Here is a 26,697-nt window from a genome sequence, read left to right as displayed (position 1 = left end):
TCATGATGTACTTCACTCTGACCCTCTTTCTCGAAAAATACTAATTTTCTGCTGAGCTCCTGTTAAAGGAAATTGCACTGTTTAAATTCATGGGGATGGGACGTAGCGAGCACTGGGGGGTGGGGCTGAGCTCCATCCTGTACAGAGAAAAAAAAAAAACATTGGCTCACAGTCATCCATCTATGGCAGCGAACCATTGGTTCTCTGCCATTGATGGCAATACTAGTTGACATTGGCCAGGAACCATCGATGTTTCAAATACATCGATGATGGATGGCCAGTCCAGCAGCAGCAGGGTGTGGGGTGCTGACTGTAATATCTCCCACTCCCTGGTGTCAGTCTGTCACTGACACACCCCCCGGATGAGAACGCGCTTACACAGCTCCTCAGCGGCAGAGGTCTGGCGTTCCGGAATCTCCAGATTTCACTGATACCCGGTACATAACATATATTATACACAGTATGTATATTATACCAGACATGACCCCTTACATCAGGTACAAAATGCTCCGCTCCAGGACTTTACTCTATGATTGACGTCACCTGTGTTGAAACACCTTTCTCTTCAATACTTAGTTCAACTCAGGTGACTGCAATCATAAATTAAGAGGGAATTTCAGGAACAGAGCATTTTCGGCCCCATTTACAAACAAAAAGTAACCCCTTTAGCGCTCGCTAAAGGGGTTATGCCGCTTTTCTGTATTTACCTTCCAGGCACTGCCGGGTCTCCCTGTCATGCACATGCGCAGACAGACCGTCGCGTATGCGCATGACACTGGAGCCCTGTCGCTGGCAGCGTTAGGCTGCCAGCAGCCCAGCTGAGGACCTCGCCGAGGACTCCGCTGGGCTTCGCGGGACCTCGGCGAAGGGGTAAGTATTACTAAATACCAGTGGAATTTTCGTTTGTATCACAGTGATACTAAACGAAAATTGCTGCTGGTATTTCCCTTCATTTGTAAATGGGGCCCATAGTACCAGGTGGAAGGGGTCATGTTGGAGGGTCTGTAATACCACTGTGATATCTATGGGCCTGATTCACTACCGTACGCAACTGCAATTACGCACGCAATCTGCTGATTGTTTCGCAGTGCGCATGCTAACGCATTGCAGTGCGTGTGCATGAACCAGCCACTGAGATCGGGACTACGATCTAAGTGACTATACAGACCCATCAGAGTAATTGACAGAAAGTGACGTTGTGGGTGGTAACAGGGGGGGGGGGTGGTGTTTGGTGAAACGCAGGCGTCCCAGTGCGTTTGCACGCCGTTGTAGGGGCATGCATAAATTATCCACTGCGATGACCTACACAGTCTGAGGTCTCATAGCATGCGTGGAAGTTAGCAATTTCTGAGTAAGATCATGGCTTCTGCAAGTGTGCATGAGGCTGCCATGGTACTCGATTGTACCGATGGTTTCGCAGCCTTGCTAAACAGTACGTATGTGTGCTGAGTAAAGTGGGCGTCCTTATACAGTGCTGCAACGGGATAGCTATCACAATGAATTAGCACACTATCGCAACTGCGTATGTAATGACAATTGCATACGGTAGTGAATCAGGCCCTATGACATATATACTAATGAGGTGATATTTGATATTTATACAGAGGAGGAGTTATGAATGTATACTACAGAATAGATCAGGCTTACACACAGATGATGAGGGGCTCATGTTGGAGGGTTTAGCAACATTAAGAACTTATAAAAGGGGTAGGTCTCTCCATCTGTTGTAAAATTAAAAGTGCTAGCAGGCAAGGCTGGATCGTGTAATACCATATAAGATGAAAAGCGGGTACTAATAATTCCCCCCCACCTCTGCAGCGGGAGACTGCTGCAGGCTGCTTAGCAGCAGCCACAGCAGTCTCCTATGCCTTGGGGGGGAGCGATCACACTGACTGATCGCGCCCCCTCCTGGCTTTGCGCCGGGTTGAGCCTGGCCTGGGGCTCACGTTGCAAAAGTTAATTAAATACCCTCCATAAATTAGGTATAAGGGGGCGTGGCCACATGTGGCGCGATTAGGCCACGCCCACTTTCCCCCGCCGCTCCTGTCCGCAAACCTGCTCACACATTTCGTACACATACTATCAGACAAAAGGTGTCATTATGCAATTGACACATATAGTTTATAAAGTTGTTTAGTTTAAAAGAAGGTCGAGAGAGCAATGCAGGTCCCGGAGGATTCTGGATATTGTAGTTTTAAGATCGCACTGTCGTCGGTGCTGACTAAAGTAGAAAAACTACAACTCTCAGAAAGCAGAGGTGGACGATCAGCTGAGCCCATAAACCAATCAGGGAAGAGAAGATGGAAGGATCTTTTGTCCGCTGAGATGTTGCCTCCACGCATGCGCGCAGAGACCTGGAGCAGGTAAGCGCAGTAGGTTATGGATATTGTACTTAACTGTGAATGGCGGAGAAACTTTGAAGAGCTGCAGTATGGAACATTATTTTATATTATATGTGACGTGGGCTGTGGTGCTAAAACAGAGTCTAATATATTGCACAACTCAGCCAGTGGGGATCGGGCAGTGGCTACTGGGGGTCAGGAGGGTCAGTCACACTGTCACCCCTCCTGTGGCTACTGCCAGTGTGACAACATGTAGTAGACCTCCAGTTGTTGCCTGTGTTCATGGCTGTGCTTCGGCTCCTGGCAATGAAGAGTCAGCTCTGGGTCCAGAGGTGCATGTCACTACTGTTGTAGACAGCCTGATGTTCCCACCTGGTGTCACTGATGTCTTTTTTGGGGGGAAATCTTGGAGAATATGGAGTTTTGTATAATTTGTTTACATTTTTTTTAGAATTGGAAAGTTGCACAAATACAGTATATACAAAATATGAATGTAACAAATACTGTAACCCTGTATATACTTTGCAATGTCCAAATGCCAGTACATGGCAGGCTGTAGAATGTAAGGCTAATGATTAGGCAGTATTTTTGTATTCATTACTCATATTGAGAAAGTTAGGAGTGTGAATTTTATGGGCCTGTTCACATGAAAACTAAAGTCCTTTTAGATGTGTTTTAGTGATGCGTTTTTAACAGGTTTTCCAAGCGCTTTTACCAAATACCATAGCCCCCATTTATTAATAATTGCAATGCGATATGGGCATGACATTACCGCCCATGATTGCATAACAAGATGCGATCCTATCGCCTGAATGTATCATCTGGCACATGCAGGGACAGGGCTCCGAAAGGAGTCCATCCCTGGGATGTGCCCGGAGAGCTTCCGGGGCTGCTGCACATGTGTAGTCCCGCTGACTGCACATGCACGGCCGCCATTGCCGGGGAGGAACCTTCCGCCAGCTAATTTTACGCCATGTAGCCCATAGGCTATAGCGGCTAACGCCATCTTCAGATGGCGTTAGCTGAGGGGGCCAATATCCGGAATGCATCCGGATGTTGGTAAATTGGTAGCATCGCATCCCCATAGAAACCTATGGGGGATGCGGCTGCCCGCGGGAATGGAGGGATCTCCGATACCTGCTGCGGTCCCTCCTTCATATATCCGTGGGAAACTTAATATTTGCAGTTAACCCCCGTAAATAGGGTGTTTTTAGGGATATAGCCGCAAATATAGAATGATAAATGGGCCCCCATGTATTGTTCTGGTCGTTACCATACCAACCTTAGGCGTAAACATTTTATGTGACAATAGCACCATTTACCCTTGTTTCTCCTAACTACTAATAGATTTGTCACGTGTTTAACTTGTGAACCTTAAGGGTGGTGTCCAGTGTTGCTTTTTAAAGCCCATTTTCAGGTTTTGAAGCACTTACGCATATTTTGCATACCTTTGTTTTTAAATGCAGCACTGTGGACCTGATTCAGAGTCGCACACATAATGGCTAAAGCTGTGTTTTATTACCCTGTGCATACTCACAAGGCATACTTACTCCCCTCTGTGGATTTGCGGGGCTATTCAGAACAGCACGGAAGTCAGCCGCATCGTCACTTATTTCTATATGTGTTCTAAATTTTTGGCAATGCATTGGGGAGTTTGCATTGCCAAAATTTTGCCCTGAGTATGTAGAACAAATGATGGCTTAGTCAGCGGTAAGGGTATGCACAGATCCGGGGTTTTCAGGTGGATCTCTTGCAGCCAGGATGAGGCTGGTGTAAATGTCCGCTGATAGTGATGATGAGTGCTCTCAAAAGAGGATGTATAGAGGCAGCCACTTACATCGGGCCATCTCTGAATACAACTATTTTACAGAATGCATTGCGGGGGCGCTTTGTCTGCGAACTGAAGCAGACAGTGTGTCTTTTAACATTTGTACAGCTTATAATGAGTGCTTACAAAGCATTGTGCAGTGGGTGTCCCCATTAATTATGGATTTTAATTGAAAAATGTTAGTATTGATTACTTTGGATGTTTGTCCAGGATGCTGCTTTCGGCATTTAGAAAATAGCCCAAGTGCTGAAAGGGGGCAATTCAATTACGCGCAAGGTGAATACTGCCGGGCTGTTGGTCCCGATTCAATTCACTGCACTGTTTAGTCCGACTTAAGTCTGAGAATGCCAGTTCTCGCACCTTAATCTGGGTGTTTAGCTACGAGAACTGGTATTCTCTGACTAAAGTGCCAGCTGCGAGGCTGTTGGTGCCGCATTAAGCCGGAAAACAACCTCGCGGCCGGCACTTAAGTCGAATTTCTTCACACACCCTTCTGAGAAATCCTTTAGTCGGCTTAACATTGTGGTCATTTGAATAGCTTTGGGGCCTCCTTTCCGGGGCCATTCAACATAGCGATCAATTAACATCATAACCACTGTACTCGCAATTGCATGCTTTCAGTTTCAAATGTTTATATACCGCACTTTAAACATGAAGGCACCAGTGACATTTTGTGTTTACTAAATTGTAATATTTGTGGTTCAGGTTTTAGAGATATCCATGTTTGAGCACATATGACTTCATTAGTATCTCAGTCAATTCGATTTAACCGCCTGTGCTCAACCATGGATATCTCTAAAACCTGAACTGTTGGGGAGCCTTGAGGACCGCATTTAGGAACATCTGAACATTAAAGGTAATTTTTTTTATTGTTGCAGCTTTTATATCTGCTGAAAGATTGATTTTATCCTTGTATAAATGGTTCTTCTGTATACTTTTTTTATTTTAGATGTTTCCAGTTAAGTAGTCAAAATAAAAGTTTTATTGAAATGAAAACTTTATATGGGATGTAGTCGGCATCTCGACAGTCAGTGTTCATGCGGTCACAATATTGACAGTGGCATCCCGACTGTCAGAATACCGACAGATTGCGGGGGTAAGTATTAGGGACAGGGCGAGAGTAAGGGTTAGGCTGCGGGAGGGGAGGTTTAGGGTTAGGCTGAGAGACATGAGGGTTAGGGGTGAGTTAGCATTAGGGGAAGGTTAGGGTAAGGGTTATAATACTTACAAAAATCTGTCAGGTTTCTAAGTGTTGGGATGCTGCTGTCGGTATTCTGACAGTCAGCATCCTGACCTTTGGGATCCCGTACCCAGCCTCTTTATATTGCAAAGTGTAAGGTGCCTACACATTTGGCGATGTGCTCACGATTCGACCATGTGTCCGATTTCCCCTTGAACTCTCCCCAGCAGCTCCCCGGCAGTCGTGGGCACGATTTGATGTTAAGAACTGTCCAATGTGACAAACTATCGTGCCTCCTAACTATTCCAGTGCATCGTGACTCTACAGCACGGCAGATGTGAAGATGCGATGTACGACCAGCGGGTTCGCGCATCGGCGTCATGATTGTGAATGGAAACTCACGATTTGGCCATATTTTACACTATTTGTCACCACGATTCGTCGGAATCGGGCAAATCGTGTAAAAAATCGCCAAGTGTGCAGGCAGCTTTACTCCCAAGTAACTGAAAGTCCATCATTAAACAATGCTCATTTGTATTATAGAGCCTAACCACTTTCCACACCATAACACCACCACCAGCCGAAACCGTGACACAAGACAGGATGGATCCATTGATTCATGTTGTTTACGCTAAATTCTGACCTTCTCACCTGCGTGTAAAATCAAGATTTTTCACACCAGGTGTCATTTTTCCAATCTTCAATTGCCAGGTTTGGTGAGCCTGTGCTCACTGTAGCTTCATTTTCCTGTTCTTAGCTGGCAGAAGTGGAACTCCTTTTTTTATTTTTTTTATTTTTTTTATTTCTGCTGCTGTAGCCCATCCACTTGACGTTTCAACGTGTCTTGCATACAGAGATTTTTTGCATAACACTGTTGTAACACATTATTCTCTATTAGGTCTAAAGACTTTTTTGAGTAAAAGTCCACAGAGATCAGCAGTTTCTGAGATACTGAAATAATTCTGCCTGGCACTAATAATCATTCCATGGTCAGAGTCCCTTAGATCCCATTTCTTCCCCATTGTGATGTTTGGTCTGTACAATACACTTATACCTTTAGGGCCTGATTCAGTTTTGGGAATAGAGTAAAGGCCCTCCTCATACATCTGCAATGGATTGGGGCGATTTGGCGACAGATTGTCTTGATGCTGCTATCCACAGATGTCGGGTCGGAGGATTGGTGATTTCACTGATTTGCCTATCATGATCAATATATGATCATGATTTGCAAATTGGTGAAATTTAACATGTAAAATTTCAACAATATTCCGATGGATCGGGGGAACATTGATGGCCACCGGTCGGCATTTCTGATCCAATCGCAGGATTGGACAATACGGCTGTAGGTGTATGAGGGCCTTAATAAAGAGCCAGTAACTGAGCATTTTGGTAAAAACCATGTTGCACTGCAGGTGGGGCAGATTTAAAATGTGCAGAGAGATTTAGAATTGGGAGGGGTATTTCTATCTGAATTGTAAACTGCAGTGTAAAAATAAAGCTGTCCAGCATTTGTGGGCTACATGCCAAAGCAGCTGGAATTTACCCCACATGCAAAAAATATATATTTATTTGCACCCCTTGCAATGCAACATGGTTTGTCCATGTACACAGTAAAACCCCTTTTACATTAATTTCCCGGGTCTGACGCGGTATTTGGAACAAGGTTCCAAATCGTGCCAGACCGCAGAGCTGGGTTGGCGTCATTCACGCTGTACACGGGTGTAGTGAGACCAGGAAGTGCTCATGCTGTAAAAGGGACCAGGGTTTACCCGAGTTATACAGGTCGTTTCCGTGTTCAACCCTGCAAGCTACCCGGGTTGGATTGCCAGGTCACTCGACCCGGGAATCCAACCCTCTCCCCTTTCTCACCTAGCAGCAACCTGGGTTAACCCTGCAATAACCCTTTGCTGCTAGTCTGAAAGGGGTATTACTTGCTGTATACATCAGCATTTAGAAAATCACAATTGAACGATTTGTTGCCCGATTTAACGATTTCCCAATCTAGCAATCTTCACCCATACATTGCTGATATTTTTCAGTGATTGGCAGATCTGTCTTTCCTGAAAACAATCTGCCAATCTTGAAAGGCTCATCATTTTACTAGTAAATTTGCAAATTAGCTGATTATTACCATACACTACAAATCTAAATCCCTGATTGATTGGTTAAATCCAGCATGTTGGACAACCTGATTTGGCTATTGCGATCACTTTTTAATGCAATAGTCAGTTGGGGAAGTACATACATTGAATTATTGTGCACTCATCGCCAAATCGCCCCAATTCATTGCAGATGTATGGGGACCTTAACTCTATTCCATAATCTGAGTCAGGCCCTTAAGGCCCCCATACATTAGCAATCTGAAAAACACAATTGAACAATTTGAAGATATGTTGTCCGATCTTTTCCCAATCTAGCGATCTGCGCCCATAGATTACAGATCTTTTCCAGTGATTTGGAGATCATTTTCAGCAAACACAGGCCCTCATTCAGAGGCGGTCGCAAGAAGCGACCGCTCTCTCTGAATGAGGGCGGCCGCTTCATTTTTGAAGTGCGGCCTCCTGGTCGTTAGTTAAGCTGTGGGTTACCACCCACAGCTTAACGACCGACCAGGTTGATGGTCGCGATGGTGAACACGCTCGCGACCATCGGGGCTTGCGACAAGACCCTAAGGTTGGGTCTCGGCAGCCGCAAGCCCCAGGGAGCTTCCTGCTCTGATCGAGCAGGAAGCTCCCCACTAACATCACTGATGTCAGTGCGGCCGCCCACAAAATGGTAGGCGTTCCTTAAGGAACGCCTCCGTTTTGGAAACCACCCCCCCGGCCCGCCTACAAAACGGGGTGAGCTGTCGATCAACATCGACAGCCGCCCCTTTTGTAGAGAGCTCCGGAGCGAGAGAGTTTCTCTCTCGCTCCGGGGCTTGCGCAACTATCTCGCTCCGGGGCTTGCGCAACTATCGACCCGGTTGCGATTACATCGGTGCTTGCGACCGGGTCTGAATGAGACCCACAGATCTTCCAGTCTTGAAAGACCCACCATTTTACTAGTAATGGTCTGCACATCTGCTGATCATCTCCATACACTAGCAATCTACAGCCCCAATTGATCTGTGAAATCCAACATTTTGGGCAACCTGATTTACCAATTCCAATCACTTTTTGGTTGAAATCTGTGATCTATGAAGCCCATACATTGCAGATTTGTATACACAAACATCTGCAAATTGCAGAACTGCCACAATTGATTGCTGATGTATGGGGGCCTTTTGTCATGTCTGTCTGCTAGTTATTCATTCATTTGATTCCACATAAATGGCTGGTTAGATAATTGCATTAAAGAGCAGGTGTACCCAATAGTGGTCGCTTTGTGTCTATGTATATATTTATAGTGTTCCCGCTAGGCTGCTTTAGCGGGGCGCCGTGCCCTGCCCTGCAAAATGCGCCCTGCCCCCTCCTCGATCGGCATGCCCCCTTTTCAGGATTACGCACGCCTTCGGCGCTTGCAGAGGATGCCCTCCCCGCGAGTCTGTGCCCTGCTTTCCCCCTGTTTAGCGGGAGCACTATAATTTTCTACTCCAGGGTCCTTGGGGATCCACAAGGATAACTTGGGGTATAGGCATGGGCTTGTCCAAGGGCACCACACAGTTAAAGCGGTCATCCCAGGATGCACCGGGCCCCCTCCTATACCCCGCCCCTAGGCCACGGCACCTCAGTTTCAGTAGGTGCCCGGCTGGAGCTGGGTCACTGCACAGGTGGGCTGTATTCACAGCCCCTGAAGAGCTTAACAGTATTAGAGCGGCAGCAAGGACATTCCAGAAGACGTCCGCGCTACCGCTCTGACACCCCCGCCAGCGCCGACCGCCGGTACCGATCACGGGAACTCGGCGAGCTCTTGGGGGTTCCAGCTAGCGGAACCCCCGGGGGTCTGGGACTGTGGCCGGATCTACGGGGGACAGCAAGGTAAGCAGCGGGCGTCTGCGGTAGGCGCCCGCTGTCACACAGTCCAGTGTCCCCAGGGCTGGGGGCTCCCTGGGGACGGCAGTATAGTGGAGTCAGGCACTGAGCCTGCGCTCACACTAGACCACCAGAGATACAGGGCTGGAGCGTTATGGAAGTGCTCCAGTATCTCGGAGGTTAATGGCATGCCAGGGGAAGGCGCCTTCCCTGTTCAGCGCAGCAGGCAAAACACCCCGCTGCTCTCAGCTCCTTCCACAGAGGCTTGGCGGGCTGAGCCAGCTATCCTCCCCCGAGCCCGCCTCTATTGATTCCTCCGGCGGCCATCTTGTATGAGCTAGACGCTGGTGTCAGGGTGCTTAGCCTGGGTCCCCCTTACATACCTCTCCTCCATAATTTCAGGTCAGCGTATGTAGCACTATCACTACCGGGCTGCTGTTCTGTGTAGTTGATTGCAATTAGTGCAGGCAATTTCTGCATTGTATGTGACTATTATGCTAGCGCTGTGTGTCTGATTCTTCTCCTGTCAGCCATTTTACTATCCCTATTTTTTCCTGTTCAGCCCTCTCGGTGCAGTACTGTAAGGGTGGGAATTTGTCTCACAGTTTTAAGTATTTATTAATGTGGGAAGGTCACATACCAAATATGTCTAGTGAGGACTCCTAACGACCGAGAAACTGAAAAAGGAAGCAATCGCACGGCCGGTTGGTCGCAACCAAAGTGACGCCCATACATGAACAATACACCTTCTCTAGCTAATGAGTGATAGCAGCTACCGATTGAGTCAATCGTTGTCAGTCGCTGTATGTTAATTTTCTCCTGATGGTTGTGGCCGCTTGTGTTGTGTTGATGCCCACAAAAATATAAAAAAAAAACGCATAGAAAAAGCCATCCCCATGAAATGTATTTATTCTTATTATTCACTAATGCAAACGCAGCTGAATCAATTGCAAGCCAATTAGCAGTGTTATTCGCTTCATCAATCGATAATCGATTATTAGCTGCTTGCGTTGTGTGGCTCAAAATAGAAACATCAATCCTAACATCAGTTACATTCGAGAGTATCGATTGTACTGTGTGGCTTGTGGGAGCTCCTACCCTACCTTAAGCTGTAGATCAGCCAGCCCTCTAACCTGCTCGCAGAGTGACGTTTTACTACTTCCGGCCTTCTATGTTGGTCGTAGCAGGTAATTTATGTACGCCCCTAAAACACCCTCAAAACGCTGAGGCACGCCTGCGGTTTCAGACCACCTCCCCTGTCAACACCCACAAACGGCCTTTCATGTCAATCAACTCTCGGAAGCCACTTCCTGCTCATAAGCCGTACGATCTACAGCATTTTGGATCGCAAAGCCTCGTACGCACATTCGCACAACTAACCGTGCGCATGTGTGGTTTGGAAACATCGGATGCGTACGACTGAGCAGCCGCTTGCGACCGACTCTGAATGAGGTCCTCTGTGTCTATGGGAGCACCTCTCATGTTTTCCTGCTCTATGTGCAAGGCAAGTGTGGGGGAGGGTTTAGTACTTCAGGATGGTATATGTACTACATGTTTGACCCTTCCTGGTACCTCTGCTGTACCCAGCACCTCACAGGAACCCCCATTGGCTTCGTTTGCACAAGCCTTGAATATCCTTGTGAATAGTTAACAGCCCCCCCCGTGTTTCCCCCTCAGCAGGTTCTTGCACCGGTGGAACCTGTTTGGGTGCAGTCTGTGTCCGCTACGGTATAAAATATTGCAGAGCAGGATTCAAGACCTGCTAAAAGACCCCTACTGTCATTTCCATCTACACAGTTTGATGATGATGACGGGTCATCTGATGATGGAGAGATTCTGGATATGTCTGACACTGACACTCCTCAGCTAGTGGAGGAGGCGTGGAAACCTCCGGGTAAGAGGTTTCAGCCTCAAAAACGTCTAGCACGTGCATACCCCTTTGCAGAGGATTATTTCACTAAATGGGAGTCTCCCCCCTCAGGTGGATTCTCATGTGACGAGCTTAGTAAAGAGCGCGACTCTACTTATGCCGTCAATGTCTTCTAGGATTTCCGCGGCTGCCACCTTGTGGTTATGTTCCTGGAGGGCGGATGCTGAATCCAAGAAGGATTTGGAATGCTTACCTTATGATGGTCAGGTCCTGTTTGGGCCCGCTTTGGACAAAATTGTGGGCACGTTGGCGGGAGCCAAATCGGCATGTCTGCCTTTGGCCCCGACTCCGTCAGGGTCTAAGAACCAATCCTTTCGACCCTATCGCCCACAGAGCAAATCTAAGGTGCAGTCCTTTCCGAGACCTTCCTGTCCCAAAAAGAGCGCCAAGCCCAGTCAGACGACAAACCCTCAGCCTGACGGGCTGGGCCTCCCCTTGGGGGACCCCAAGCTGGGAGGCCGACTTCTGCAATACGCCCAGTGCTGGTATCAGACCACCACAGACACTTGGGTAAGGGAAGTGGTATCTCAGGGCTATGCCCTCTCCTTCTGCAGACGGCCTCCTCATCAGTTCTTTGCAGCAGGCCTTCCTTCAGATCCAACAAAGGCTCTAGCGATCCAGGTGGTGGTGCGCTCTATGCTCCATATAGGAGTCATAGTGCCTTTTCCGTTACCCCTAAGGGGGATGGGGTATTACTCCAACCTCTTTCTGGTTCAGAAACCAAATGGATCATACCGATCTATCCTCAACCTGAACAGGTTTTTAAGGGTCCTTCAGTTCCGAATGGAGACTCAACATTCTATTGTTTTAGCTATGCAGCCTGGGGATTTTATGGTGTCCCTCGATATTCAGGATGTCTGCATATCCCCATTGCTAGGGCTCATCAGTGTTACCTCAGATTTGCGGTTTCGGATCACCATTACCAGTTTCAGGCTCTACCGTTTGGCCTTTCTACGGCCCCTCGGGTGTTCACAAAGGTAATGGCGGTCATGGTGGCACACCTGCGGTTGCATGGGGTTCGCCTCTTACCTTATTTGGTCGACCTTCTGTTGTTGGCGGGGTCGCCACAGGTCCTTTGCAACCAACTGCAACTGACAATATCAGTGTTGCAGGCACACGGCTGGCTAGTGAACTGGAATAACTCCTCACTAATTCCTTCTCTGAGGATGTTCCATCTCAGAGCATTGTTGGACTCTCAGCAGCAGAAGATCTTCTTGACGGAAGAAAAGATAGCCCTGTTGCAGTCCAGGATACGCAGTTGGCTACAGAGTCGCCGAGTGTCTCTTCACTCGGCAATGAGGTTACTGGGTTCCATGGTGTCGACGTTCGACATGGTGGAATATGCCCAGTTCCATTCCAGACCTCTGCAGATGTTGATCATCTCCAGATGGGATGGAATTCCCCGTCTGATAAAGACACAGATGATCAGGCTCTCTTCGGAGGTGCGCCTGTCTCTGACTTGGTAGTTACAGATGTCTCATCTCAACAGGGGACGTCCGTTTTGGACTTTGGATTGGGTCCTTCTAACAACGGATGCCTGCCTGCGGGGCTGGGATGCTGTGACGGGACCACACATCTTCCAGGGACGGTGGACGTCAGAGAAATCTGTCCTGCCAATCAATATATTGGAACTTTGGGCAGTGTTCAGAGCGCTGCAGCACGCAAGACCGTTTCTGCAGGGAAAACCTGTACAAATTCAGTCAGACAACGCCACCACAGTGGCTTACATAAACCGTCAAGGAGGAACTCGAAGTCGGGTGGCTCTAAAAGAGGTATCCCCCATTCTGATTTGGGCGGAAGGCAATCTCCCTGCCATCTCGGCAGTGTTCATTCCGGGAGTACTCAACTGGGAAGCGGACTACCTCAGCCGTCACGATGTACAGCCGAGGGAATGGTCTTTTCACCAGGAGGTATTTGAACTCCAGGTGAACAAGTGGGGCCTTCCTTAAATAGATCTCATGGCCTCCAGACACAACCTTAAGCTGTGAGCGTATGGATCCCAAACAAGAGACGCAGAGGCTCTCCTGGTGGACGCTCTGTCGGTACGGTGGACTTTCTGGTTCGCGTACCTGTTCCCTCCGTTTTCCCTACTGCCTCGAGTACTTCGAAAGTTCAAGCAAGAAGGAGGCAAGATCCTGCGTGGCCCAGACTACATTGGTACTCGGATCTTCAATGTCTGTCCATCGACGCTCCATTCCCTTTGCCTCAATGCCCGGACCTGTTGTTTCAGGGTCCTTGCCTCTACCCGGACCTGAGTCTATCTTTGACGACGTGGCTTTTGAGACTTCCCTCTTGAGGGCTAAGGGCTAAGGGTTTCTCCAGATCTGTGGGGAATACCATGCTATGAGCTCGGAATCCTGCTTCGGCTAGAATATACCACAGAGTGAGCATTCGTATTTTGAGTGGAGTTGCCCTAGAGAGTACGATCCTCAGGAGTTTCGGATATCCAGGATGCTGGCTTTCGTACAGGTGGGCTTGGATCTTGGTCTGTGCCTCGCCTCACTGAAGGTCAAATGGGAAGCTCTGTTGGTTTGGTTTCAGCATAGGATTGCTGCGCTGCCTGATATCCGCACCTTTATGCAGGGAGTCCTTCGCATCCAGCCTCCCTTTGCTCCCCCAGTGGCTCCTTGGGATTTGGCTGTGGTTCTGAGGGCACTCCAGGGTCCTCCATTCGAGCCTTTGGGTTCCGTGGATTTGAAATGGCTTATGACAGACAGTGTTCCTTCTGGCTATTGCCTCGGCCAGAAGAGTGTCTGATCCGGGGGCTGTCTCCTGTCGCCCTCCCTTTCTGATTTTTCATTTGGACCGGCCGGTTCTTCGGACCCACCCTGATTTCCTTCCTAAGGTGGTGTCTACTTTCCATATTAATGAGGAAATTGTGGTCCCGGCCTTCCTCGGATCTCTCAGCTGGTGAGGCTTCCTTGGATGTGGTACGGGCGCTGCGTATTTATGTGAACCGTACCACTTCTTTACGAAAATTGGACTCCTTGTTTGTCCTGTATGGATTTCAAAAGAGGGGTTGGCCTGCTAATAAGCAGACTTTGGCGCGGTGGATTCGCCTGGCAATCTCTGAGGCTTACAAATGTGCCACCCTCTGTGAAGGCACATTTGTGACTGGACGCCTTTCGTCTAGGCCGGCCCTGATCACAGGTTAGCACTTTCGGACTCTCACTCACGTCAGTGACCAGCTGTAACTGACGCCGCCCACTGCGCCGTGGGTGTTTACCAAGCTCTCTTCAGCGGCGCTTGAAACCACTTTTAGATACACTCAGGCTCCTACCTCGGCACCTGGAACCGCTTCTGCTGCGTATGCGTTTGACTAGCTGCGGCCACACCCCCTGATTGGTGTCGGCTGATTCCTCCTGATCCCTCGCCAATGGACCATGTCTGCACGGTAGCTTGGCAGAGGGCTTGAACTTGGAGATGCAGAGCTCTTACCCAGAACAGCCGGAGAACGGAATAGCATTTGGCGCAATTCTGTTGGTCGCAGGATTGAGGCAATTGAAATCAGGCAAGATGTTTATTGCTCAAAGTCTTAAAGAAGACTCGTCCCTTCGGATTGAAGGGGAATAATCAGCATACAAGAGGTTACAGAAATTAAACAGCAGTTCTTCTCCACAAAGGATTCTGAAAGATGTACAATATTACCAGGCACGAAGCCGTCTTTTATGCCACTCCAATACACATTACCACAGGGGGTACGTCCACTCTGTGGTTTCCAACCAATCTCCTTAAGTGCATGACCTGTGCATGTGCTGGCCACATACACGTTTAACATTGTTCCCTATGGACAGTGGGGAGTGGTCACTCCCCTGAGCCTGAGACTACCTGGTGTTTTGGTTGCCACCCAGGAGTCAGCTCGTCTAGGGCCGGGGAAGGTTTCCCTCCAAAACCCTACTTCCAGGAATCTGCTAAGGGACCAGGCCAGCCACCTCTGCCTGACTGAGCTCCAGAGGTGGGCAAGCAGGGTCCCCGGGCACGGTTTCCTGGCCACGTAAGGGAAGCTATTTGAAGCTCCCTAAACCCACTTAGCCAGCTCCCTATGCACCTCCTCATACCACTTCCAGGCATACATGCCTACCCTCCCGGTTTTTGCGGGAGGCTCCCGATTTTTCGGGTAACCCCCCGCACCCCCGGAAGGGTAGGCATTTCTCCCGCATTCTGCCCACTTCCTAGTGAAGTGGGCAGAATTAGGAGAATACCCGCGGCAATCGCGGGTCTCCGTGAAGGGGGCGGGGCTTAAACTATGATTCTGCATGAATCACAGCATTTGGCCCCGCCCCCTATGTAAATTGTGCCCAATCGCGAATCGTCAAGCCCCGCCCCCGTCGGCCCCCTGCTGCTTCTCTTACCCGGGCTTCTCCCGGGAAGAGAATGTTAAAGGTAGGCAACCCTGCTTCCAGGCATGAGGCTGCATAGGAGAACATTTTATTCCCCTAGGGAAGAGGCTGGGGGACCCAGCAGCCCACAGAGAGCTCCGGATCCCCCTTCACAGATCACAGGTAAGTGCATTTTTCCTTAAATTATACACTTTAAACATCCATTTTTAAGTACATTAACATTTCATGCCTGCGCACAGCATCAGGCTTCTAAACACTTGCAGCACTGCAGCCCAAGACCTCCTATCCTGGCTCAGTGCTGCCCAAGCCATTTAAAATGTGTTTTGTTTTTATTTATTATTTTGTTTTGAACAGCGCTAGGCTCCCTTATCCCTGCCGTCCTGGACTGCTGGGGTTCCACCAGGGGTTAATACTCCTGAGCGCCGCAGCACAGAACTCTGGCTACGAGCACTCCATATTGCCCCCTCTCAGTGTTGGGGACTTTGGGGGGGGGACAGGGAGCATTGGCTCCCTATCGGCAGCCACGCTGCCCTAGACAGCCCCGCTGCTGCGCTGCACTGGGAGCCGGCTTCTTCGGTCTCCCAGTGTGTGGCCTTTCCTCCGTGGTGGGGTATCAGGAGCCAGAGCTCCCGACCCCCAGTGTGCGTCCATCGCAGTCCTTCCCTCAGTGCAGAGCACCGAGGGTTAACTGCCTCCACGCTGTGCTGGAGAGCGTCAGCACACAGCACCACCTGGGGAGCTGGCTAGCCCGGTGCCCCTGTGCGCCACTTAGCCCTGCAGTCCGGGACAATCATGTCCCGGCTGCAGCGACTTTCTGCTGTCCTGGGGCGCCGGGAGCACTGCTCACAGTCCCCAGCAGCCAGCACTCAGCCCTGCCCTCTGCTGCCTGGCCACGAGGAGCAGCCGGCACGGGGGGCCAGTAGCGTCCATGTGGAGCTGGGGTGTCGGGAGCCAGGCTCCCGGACCCCAGCACGGAGCCTTCATTGCCGCACCGCCGCCGGAGATGATCCGGGGGTAGCGGCGCTTTCTAACAGCCCCCACCCCCGGCCCAGCATTCCAAGGGTTAACACAAACCACTGCCGTGGCCACCGGGGAACGTCCGGGGCCCGCGGCAGAGCATTACATATAATTTAAACACTCGGTGACTATCGCCGGGGGGGGGACCGGTGCATCCTGGGATGACAGCTTTAACTGTGTGGGGCCTATGGACAAGCCCATGCCTATACCCCAAGGTATCCTTGTGGACCCTAAGGACTTCGTAGATGATAAAGATAAGTTCTTACCATATCTCTTATTTTATTATATACAGCTTAAAAAAAAATAGTAATGTTTCAAAACATTTCTGCTGTTGTGACATTACATTTCTGCAGATTACTTTTCTATTTTCCTGTTTACTATGGTGATACCTACACTGGACATAAATAGCTTAAGGGTGAGTACTGTTTTGTTTTGTAAACTTACATAGGCTATATATATTTACCAGCAGGGAAATATCACAGCTGTTTTCCCACACATGTGGGAAAACGGTTATCATTTGCTGTAACTTAATAAATCTCAGGCATTATTTTCCAAATTGACCAATAAATCTCTATAGTGTATCCCATACCTGTTTAATATTTTTTTTTTTTTTTTTTTGCTCTTTATAACTGCGGGACAAACTTATGAGTTAACACCTTTGTACTTAAAAAGAGCCCATTTCATTTGAATGGTATATAATGGTGTCGGTTTGTCTTTAGACAGGCAGGTAGCATTGTTTTCCTTCCTTTTCCTCCTTATCCTTCTTTTTTGACTCTGCAACGCACCATTCTCATCCAAGCCAAGGGTAGGCTTTATAACCTGGAAGCAGTTTTGATTGTGAAAATTTAAATATCTGCATCTGAAAGTCCAGCAGTGCTTTGATGCATTTAATGCTCATTTTAGAGGCACCAGGATGGACCGGCCAGGCTAAAGAAGTACAAAGAACTGCTTTCAGCATTTCTTATCCCAGATGCAACCTAGACTAGACATACACATTGGGCTCAATCTAATTTGGAGTGAGTTTGCGAATGAGAGTTTGTTTCATGAAACTCGCAAAAAACGAAACCACGCACCCGAGACATGACGTGGCGAGGGTGTGCGCCTTTCCTACAAAATGCATCCTGAGAGAAGTGCATGAAAAATTGGGGAAATCATCATGGACCCCCAAAAAGTGACAACTGAGATTGCATATAGAATTGCTATTAGTGGCCATAAGGAAAGCACTGTAGGTTTTTAAAAGGTGTTAAATGGCTGATTTGTGCGCTTTTTTTTATTAATGGTTGAAAAATGATAGCAAACAAGTATTATTTTTCAAATTAAAATCTGTCTAGCATTTTAGAGGGACAGAAAAATGTCTGTTTAGCAATTTTTCAGTGTTTTTATACACATTTGTTAAACATTGGAATAAACACTTTTACCTCCCTGCAAGTTCAAAAACCCCTCTCCCATCAATGCACCTCCACATACCAGTCCCATATAATTTATCCCATTAATTTAACTTTTTCGAGAAATTCACCTGAAAACTGGCATCTCTATTGGCCAAATTAACTATTTAAACCACTCCAAATGCATGATTATTCATTGGGAGGGTTGTACCAGAGGTTCTGCACACTGACATTTTTTTTCTTCAAATAAAAACTTACTTCCATACTTTTTCACCTACTCCTTTCCTGAAAAAGCAATATGAGTTTAAAATTGGATTGCAAATATAATTCACAGTGCGGGTTCGCTATGAGAATGGCTCACAGGACCCCAGTGGCACCTAATAGGATTGAGTTGATGGAGTCTGTGTCCAGAAAAAAACTTCAGCCCATCCCTAAACAACCAAACAGACCCACTTGAGTTAAAAACCCAACATTAGGTGTTTTTCATATCTTCAATTTATACTGCATAGTTGTTACAATCTCACATGATGGTGAGGCCGCAGGACTGCTGATTGAGGGCTAGACAAGATGATGAGGTGGCAGTCCTTCCACTTTGGGGACTAGCTGGAGTGTGGCTGTGGGAGGATAGCACTACACAGAACAATATAGTTGTAGGTATGTCAGGGACTGAGGAGCAACTGAGTAGTCAGGCAATGAGTGGCATGACAATACTAATTGCTGCAGGGCAGGGGTGACCTGGACTGAGATGTAGCAGGATTACAGACAAGACTGGACTGGACATGACAAGAATAGACTATGACAAGAGGGACAGAAAAACAGACAAGAACTAGACAGACACAACAAAATAGATACAAGGTACTAGATGTGGCCTAGAGGCCGTGGTGTGGCTTTGAGAGCCAGGTGATTTGCAGCCTTTAGGCTGAAATGCGGCTTAGAGGGCCGGGTGATACTTGGCTGAAATCAGCCTGCAGGCTGAGGTGCGGCTGAGACAGCAAAGATGCGAATTTGGGAGCCTGGTAGTACTTGACTAGGAAGCAGCCTGCGGGCTGAGGTGTGGCTTTGGGAGCCTGGTAGTACTTGGCTAGGAAGTAGCCTGCGGGCTGAGGTGCGGCCGAGACAGCCGGGATGCAGGAACCAGACGGCAGGAAGGTGAAAACAGATGCAGCCGGTACACAGGGTAAAAGCAACTGGATAGAGAGTACAGCAGATTGAACAGCTGAATACTGACACTCAGCTTAACAGGACATGCAGTATCGAAATGCTACTGAACAAATGCTGAAAGGTGCAGAATACTGGAACTGTGGAACTTGGGAAGACCAGCAAAAGTTCAGACTTCAGAGAGACATGCATACATTGGTTGTCAGACAGTATAACCGGCTCTGAGTGCAGGGCTGGCTGTAACTTTAAAGGAAGCAGGATCCAATCAGAACCATTTCCTGAGAGAGAGCAATTCCTAATGAAAGGCATGTGTGCATCTGCTCTGCACACAGATAGCTAGTTAATTAGTGAGCACATGAGATCAGCACACTGACAGGCTATGAGCTGTACACAGACAGGACAGGATTAGATGCAGTATCCCAGTCACAACTATGACTGGGACCTGCCACCAAGATGATCCGCTACCTGCGGATCCTAACAATAGTTAGTTATAGTTTTCTTTCTCAGTGCTCTCCAAGAGCCTATATTAAATAAGAAACTAGCCTAGTATTTGTGCAAAAGGGATAAAGTTTGTGTACTTGGGGCCTGATTCCGAGATGTACACTATTCCAATGTTCATGCAATTGTGAGACAATTATCGGTAGTCTGCACATGTATGACGGTTGCAATACGCACGCGCAATGATTGAATTGCGATTTTACGGTTGCAGTGAGGATTCATTTGCTAATGATTGACAGAAAGTGAATGTTTTGTGGTATACAAGGGGAAATGACGACTAAAACAAAGGTGTGTCACGGCCATTTTCATGGTGTGTTTCCGGCTGTGTCTGTGATCCAGTACGCAGATAACATGGTTCCGGCGTCTCAGTTGTAGTAACCATAGACTCCCTCATGGAGTCGATGTTTGCACGATCTGCCTCCGATGCTGCGTATGTGTACACGTTTGCAGACAGCTGCGATGGCTCCGCTGAGTCTTAGTACAAGTCCTGACGGCTGTTTCATTAGCATATATAGGGCATCTGGGGGACACTTCCTTACATCTGGGGTTAGAGTGGCAGGTAGGCTTCATCACTTAATGAGCTAGCTAATTAACCCCTCCCCTCTGACCCCACCTCAGTTTTTCTCAAGTGCTGAAGGAGTAGACAGCACGGAGTTAGCTCCAGAGACAGGCAGTCTCTGGAATTTTTTGGTTTTTTTTTTGTTTTGGTTATCCTTTTTTTATTTTAATTTTTCTCTTCCCTCCTTCTCTATGAGCTGGTATCCCTCCTGTTCTCCCTAGATATCCAGGCTGGGTATGTGCGGAGTCTCCCCTTACTGTTTGCAGGATCTGCAAAGAGCTGAGGTCATGGTTCCGGACGGATTGCGGGGCTCAGAAGAGGGACCCAGGCACGGGGAAGGCAGGAAGCGCTGCGGTGCCATGAGGCTGGTGCACTGCCAGCAGAAGTTGCTAGCAGGAAGTACATGTACAAAAACACCAGCTGATGCTTTGGTTGTAGACCAGGGGAAAACTCCTTTTAGGCTAAAAGAAAGTTCTCTTTATAAAGACTTGTGTAGTTTCTCTTCAATATGAATAAGTACCATAATCGTAAGAAGATCTCTTAAGAGGCTAAAGGGGCCTATCCATTAGCAGATAAATTTGAACGATGAACGATTTATCGTTCAGTCGTTCAATTTATCTGCTAATGGATAGGCTCTGAACAATGAAAATGCGCATTCTCGTGGCCGACAAATTTGTCTTTCGTCTCCAACATGTTGGTCAATTATCGCTTATAGCTGACAGATATTAGAAATATCTGTCAGTTTATAAGCGGTAAACGAAGAAATTATATTTTTTATGAAAGTTAATAGAAACATAAAAAAAATCCACTCCCTGAATGATGTCATGCAATATTGTTCGTAGTTTGCAAAAATCTGTCATGTACATGACCGATATCTGTCACCGCAGCCCCAGGAGTTTTCAAGGGATAAATCTTTTGTCTTTCATTGTAGAGAAAGATCTGCTAATGGATAGGCCCCTTAAGCCTGGAGGAAGATTGAGTTTGCATAAATAGTTAAATAGTCACGCTAATCACTTAATAGCAAATGTTGTCAATTCTATGAAATTTTCATGTTTGTGTCGGCCTAACTAGGATGGACTACTTTTTGGGAAAGTTAAGCTTGGTCCAGGAGGATTGAAAAGTCTAATTAGTCTTTTTTTTCTCTTTGTTAAAGATTGTGTTTACAGCCACACCGACCTACAGCAAGACCAGGACATGTCCAATGTCATTTGATCTTGGAAGCTAAGCAATGTTGGGACTGGTTAGTACTTGGGTGGGAGACCACCTTGGAATACAAAATGCTGTAGGTACCACAGGGAAATAATAGGTGCTGTTGATACGGGTATTGGTGCAGATAAAAAGGGTGTCTAGTTTATTTATGTCTTAACACAGTGGTCAGAAATGTATCTGAATCAGGATTTTATTTGACATAGAGTAAAACATTGGTTAAGTTTGGTGGATATATCTCAGACATATTATAGCAGGTTTGGCTGTTCTGTCATTCTCAGTATCATTGCTGTACTGCAGACTATAATGTTAATTACAAATTTAAGTTAGTATCTGTAAAGAAGGTCATATGGTGTATAGACACTAGTAAAGCTCACCAACACATGTCCATTTTGGATTGAAACCTGAATTCACTTAGTTGTGAGTATACCAGGTATGTCTAATAAATAACGAGACTGAATAAATAACTCCTCTTTATTTATTGGTATTTACAAATATAATGTTTGTCCCCTTCAATATACTCCCCATTTGCACTAATACATCGCTGTAGTCTTGTTTTCCACTGGTCAGAGGCATGGAGCAAATCAACTTCTGTTGTTTCAACATATCTGCCGTTTTCTTCTATACAGCATCAACTGATTGAAAATGTGTCCCTTTAAGCACTGATTTAACTTTTGGGAAAAGATAAAAGTTGCAAGGTGATAAATTGGGCGAATATGGAGGATGTTCGAGTGTAGTAATGTGATTGTCGGTCAAAAACAGCTTCTCAGAAAGTGCTTTGTGAGCAGGCGCATTGTCCTGGTGAAGAATGAAACCATTTTTCCACAGTTGCGGCCGTTTCTTTCTGACTCTCTCTCAGCTTTGTCAGAACTTCCTTATAATAATGCTGGGTAACTTTTGTGCCTTCTGGAACCCATTCTTGCAAAATTACACCCTTGATATCGAAAAAAACAATGAGCATTGCTTTGAATTTTGGCTTTCTTTGGCAAGCTTTTTTCATTCTTGGTGATGGTGTTTTCCAGTGCATTGACTGTCTTTTGGTTTCAGGATCGTACAGGAAGATCCAGGTCTCATCACAAGTGATTACTTTATGAAACAGGTTTGGATCTGCATCAAGTTGCTGCAGAATGTCAACACGACATTCCTTACTAAAAATGTAAAATTTTTCGGCACTCTACAGAAAACACAACCAAATTAAATGGCGACTCACAATCAACTGAACGTCATAGAGTGTTGCTGCTTGTCATGCAGGTTCAGACAAGTTCAAGATTACTACGTATGCAGTTAGAACCGGTTCTGACTGCTTTGTTTACTAGGTGGAATCATAGTCTCGTAATTTTATAGACATACCTCGTATAGCACTGCAGTTGTGGTCAGTATTAAGCCAGATAAACACTGGAGCTAGGCATTTATTTTGACATGGGAACGAATGCCATTGAGCAGGGTTTGCATAATGGAACGAGTTAATGAAGGATGGAATGTTCACAGGTCCATCCTTCATTGGCATACCACAGGTGACTGGCATTGTCGCTGGGTTTGAGTTGCAGCACAATCAATCCGAGCAGCGACCACAGTAACCAGTACACATTGAGCATTGTAGGTGATTTGTCGTTAAGAAATAGCAAATTGGTCCGACATTCTATCGTAACATTTCAAGTTTAACAGGCCTCCTAATAATGGGGAAATCAGGGTTATGCCCTATTTCTAGAAAGAAAAATGATGCTGTTCAGGCTGTACTCACAAGGGCAATGGTGTCTGATGGGTTTATTTTCCAGGGAATCTTGATGTTCCCATTCACTGCATTAGTCCTGAAAAATGCTAAAAGTGGGGCTCTAATCCATCATAGGTGATCTTGATCATATGGTCTTCAATAGTAGAATTGTGCCAGTGTCTAAGGAGTGTTAGTCTGGTTGACTGAGTCATCAGCCAGGTATCTGTTCAATAGCTTTAATATCTTTGCTGGTATATGCTCAGATTTGCTAAGCTTTTGAATGTATGCAGGATTGGGCCTGTCTATTATTTGGATGGTAGTCCATCTGGTGATACCAGATGCAGGAGGTAGTTAATGGGGGTGACAAATTTAAGATGCCAGAACTAAGGGCCTGATTCACTACAGATCGCTGCGATGGGTCTGCGTAGTCACTGCGATCGCAGTCCCGATTGCAGTGGCTGGTTAGCGCACTGCGATGTTGCGCTCTGCACATGCAATCGGCCAATTGTGTGCGTATTAGCAGTTGTGATCGGTAATGAAGCAGGCCCAAAGAGCAGTTCTAAAAGCATTGAAAAAAGCTCTATCCTATATTTGAGCAATGCTACAACAGACTGTAGACCTATCATTCTTCAGACATATAGGGGTATATTTACTAAAGTAAGAGTTTTTAGAAGTTTTGATGTTGCCCATAGAAACCAATCAGATTCTACTTAACATTTAACTAGCACCTTCTAGAAGATAACAGCTAGAATCTAATTGGTTGCTATGGGCAACATCTCCACTTCTAAAAACTCTCTGGGAATGATTGATTCTGTATAGAGGTTTAGTGACTGCTCAGTTGCTCTGATAGGATTAAATAACAGGTTTTCTGTGATACAAATTTGATTGGAGGTGCAAGAGCAGACAACTTGTTTCTATTGTTGGGCATAATGGCTTCTTCGGATAGCAATTATAGACAGATATGAAAAAGCAAATGGTTTCTGTTGCGGTCAATGCAATATTAGGTAAACATGGGCTGTGGAGGTCTCATAGGGATGAGTGACGGAGATCACTGATAAAACATGGCAGCGAGGTGTATTACTTCCCTGCTGTTAGGGAAATGCTGCGGAGTGAAATATTCAGCCACTAGCAGAAGTATAATAATGAAGTAAATAGGCCATGTAGATTGTGTGAAGGGTGGTGGAGGCAAAGCAGGCTGCATGCATATATGCTGAGAGTGTTGGGCCCAAACCCAAGATGGTGCCTGTGGCCTCTCCAGAAGGACTGCAACAAACCTGGTGGCCAGCGGTCCTGGAGAGGAAGAGATCTGGCTCAGCAGGTCAACAGGGAGTAGCAGAGGCCGATGGTAATGTGTCCTCTATCCGGGGAAGCCGAGCGTGCCCGCGTCAATGACGTCACGCTGGTCCCCGCTGGGGCTCCGGACCCAAGGCCGCGGCTTTTGGGCGGCAGACAGGCCACAGAGCTCCGGATATCACTGGGGTCTCAGGGGGAATCGAGGGCTGCGTGGGAGGACGGCGGGCACCATCGGCAGACAGACTGGTAGCGATGCAGCGTCCTCGATGGCTTGATCACGCAGGTTCCTGTCGGGGCTCCAACTCGAGGCCGCGGCTTCTGAGCGGGAGGTAGGCCAGAAAGCGCTGGAGGCCACGGGGTCCCAGGGGGCGCAGATAGCTCAGTAGGGGGATATCAGGCACCCTTAGGGAGGTAAACGGGTAGAACTGGCCACCATGAAGGGTATAAAGGGCACCTTTGTGGTAAGGTCAGCAGGAGCTCCAGCAAAGCACGTCTGTGCTGGCAGACAGTCAGGCCAGGCCCCACACATGCCAATTTTCAGAATTTTATTTATAAAGTTTCTTTTTTATATATTCTAATTTCACTTCACCAAATTAGACCATTTTGTGCAGATCCATCACATAAAATTCAGATAAAAAAATAAATAAAAATTACAGGTTGTAATGTAACAAAAAAGGTAAAAAGCCAAGGGGGTGAGTACTTTGATCCAATAGGTAATTGGCCCAGGCACACAAGTATGAAGTACAAAGTCCCCAAGTTACCAGATCACCTACATCAGCACACATCTTAGGCACATGCACAGCACCAACTACAATAGAACACAGAGCAAAGACAGCACATAGGGCCTGATTCAGACCCACTCGCGAGCGGCTGTCCGCTCGCAAGTGGGTCGATGGTCTGCACTGCGCATGCGCACGACGGAGGGAGCTCCGTCGTGCGCATGCGCAAGACGCGACGAGCGAAGGACTTTCCTTCGCTCGTTGTGTCTGATCAAAGGGGGCGTGCTGTCGATGTTGATTGACAGCACGCCCCCTTTGGTGGGCGTGCCGGGGGCGTGCCTCCCAGACGGGGGCGTTCCCAAGGGAACGCCTACCGTCAGAAGCCGGCCCCACTGACATCACTAGTGATGTCAGTGGGAGTGATTTTGGCTCTGATAGAGCCAAAATCACTCCAGGCCTTGCGGTTGAGAAACTCAACCGCAGGCTTCGGCTCGCAGTCGCGATGGTCAAGACCATCGCGCCCATCATCCTGCACGCTCGTATATGCTGTGGGTGGTGACCCACAGCTATACGAGCGTCCAGGAGGACGCTCCATAATTATGGAGGTGGGCCCTGATTCAGAGCGAGCGCTCTGGTCAGAGCGTCCGGCTCTGAATCAGGGCCATAGTGTTTCCAGTACAGTTTGACTGCACAGAAGGTGCATAGTTAGTGCCTTGCAAATGTATTCATCCCCCTTGGTTTTTTATATTTTTTTGTTACATTACAACCTGTAATTTTTTTATATTTTTAATCTGAATTGTATGTGATGGATCTGCACAAAATAGTCTAATTTGGTGAAGTGAAATGAGAAAAATATATATAAAAAAGAATCTTTATAAATAAAATTCAGAAAATTGGCATGTGCATATGTAATCACCCCCCTTGCGATGAATCCCCTCAAAAGTTCTGGTGCAACCAGTTACCTTCAGAAGTCACATAATTAGTGATATGAAGTCCACCTGTGTGAAATGTAAGTGTCACATGATCTGTCAGTATAAACACACCTTTTCTGAAAGGCCCCAGAGGCTGCAACACCACTAAGCAAGAGGCATCACACCATGAAGACCAAGCAGCTCTCCAAACAAGTCGGGGACAAAGTTGTTGAGAAGTACAATTCTGGTTTGGGTTATAAAAAAATATCCAAATCTTTGATGATCACCCGGAGCACCATCAAATCCATCATCATCAAATGGAAAGAATATGGTACCACAACAAACCTGCCAAGAGAGGGTCGCCCACTAAAACTCACAGACCGGGCAAGGAGGGCATTGATCAGAGAGGCAGCACAGAAACCAAAGGTAACCCTGAAGGTGCTGCAGAGTTACACCAGTCTCTGCTGTGGATCTGTGCATGTGACCACAATAAGCCATACACTCCATAGAGCTGGGCTTTATGGAAGAGTGGCCAGAAAAAAGCCATTACTTAGTGATAAAAATAAGAAGACACGATTTGAGTTTGCCAAAAGGCATGTGGGAGACTCCCCAAATGTATGGAGGAAGGTGCTCTGGTCAGATGAGACTAAAATTGAACTTTTCAGCC

At 47.2% G+C, this 26,697-nt stretch overlaps 1 protein-coding gene across 1 annotated transcript in view; it reads left to right on the top strand.

Annotated features, from left to right (window-relative positions):
* The first annotated feature begins 2,272 nt into the window (after window positions 1-2,272).
* The window catches only part of LOC148453738 (uncharacterized), a 120,456-nt gene continuing 96,031 nt past the window's right edge, over window positions 2,273-26,697 (top strand). Inside the window, exon 1 of the mRNA XM_088461802.1 lies at window positions 2,273-2,363. The gene's annotated coding sequence lies outside the window, so the exon portion shown is untranslated. The remainder of the gene's footprint in view (window positions 2,364-26,697) is intronic.

The sequence above is a fragment of the Taudactylus pleione genome, unplaced genomic scaffold (assembly GCF_031769625.1).
Source record: "Taudactylus pleione unplaced genomic scaffold, aTauple2 ptg001103l, whole genome shotgun sequence".
NCBI lineage: Eukaryota > Metazoa > Chordata > Amphibia > Anura > Myobatrachidae > Taudactylus > Taudactylus pleione.
This window is presented reverse-complemented; position numbering and strand designations above follow the sequence as displayed.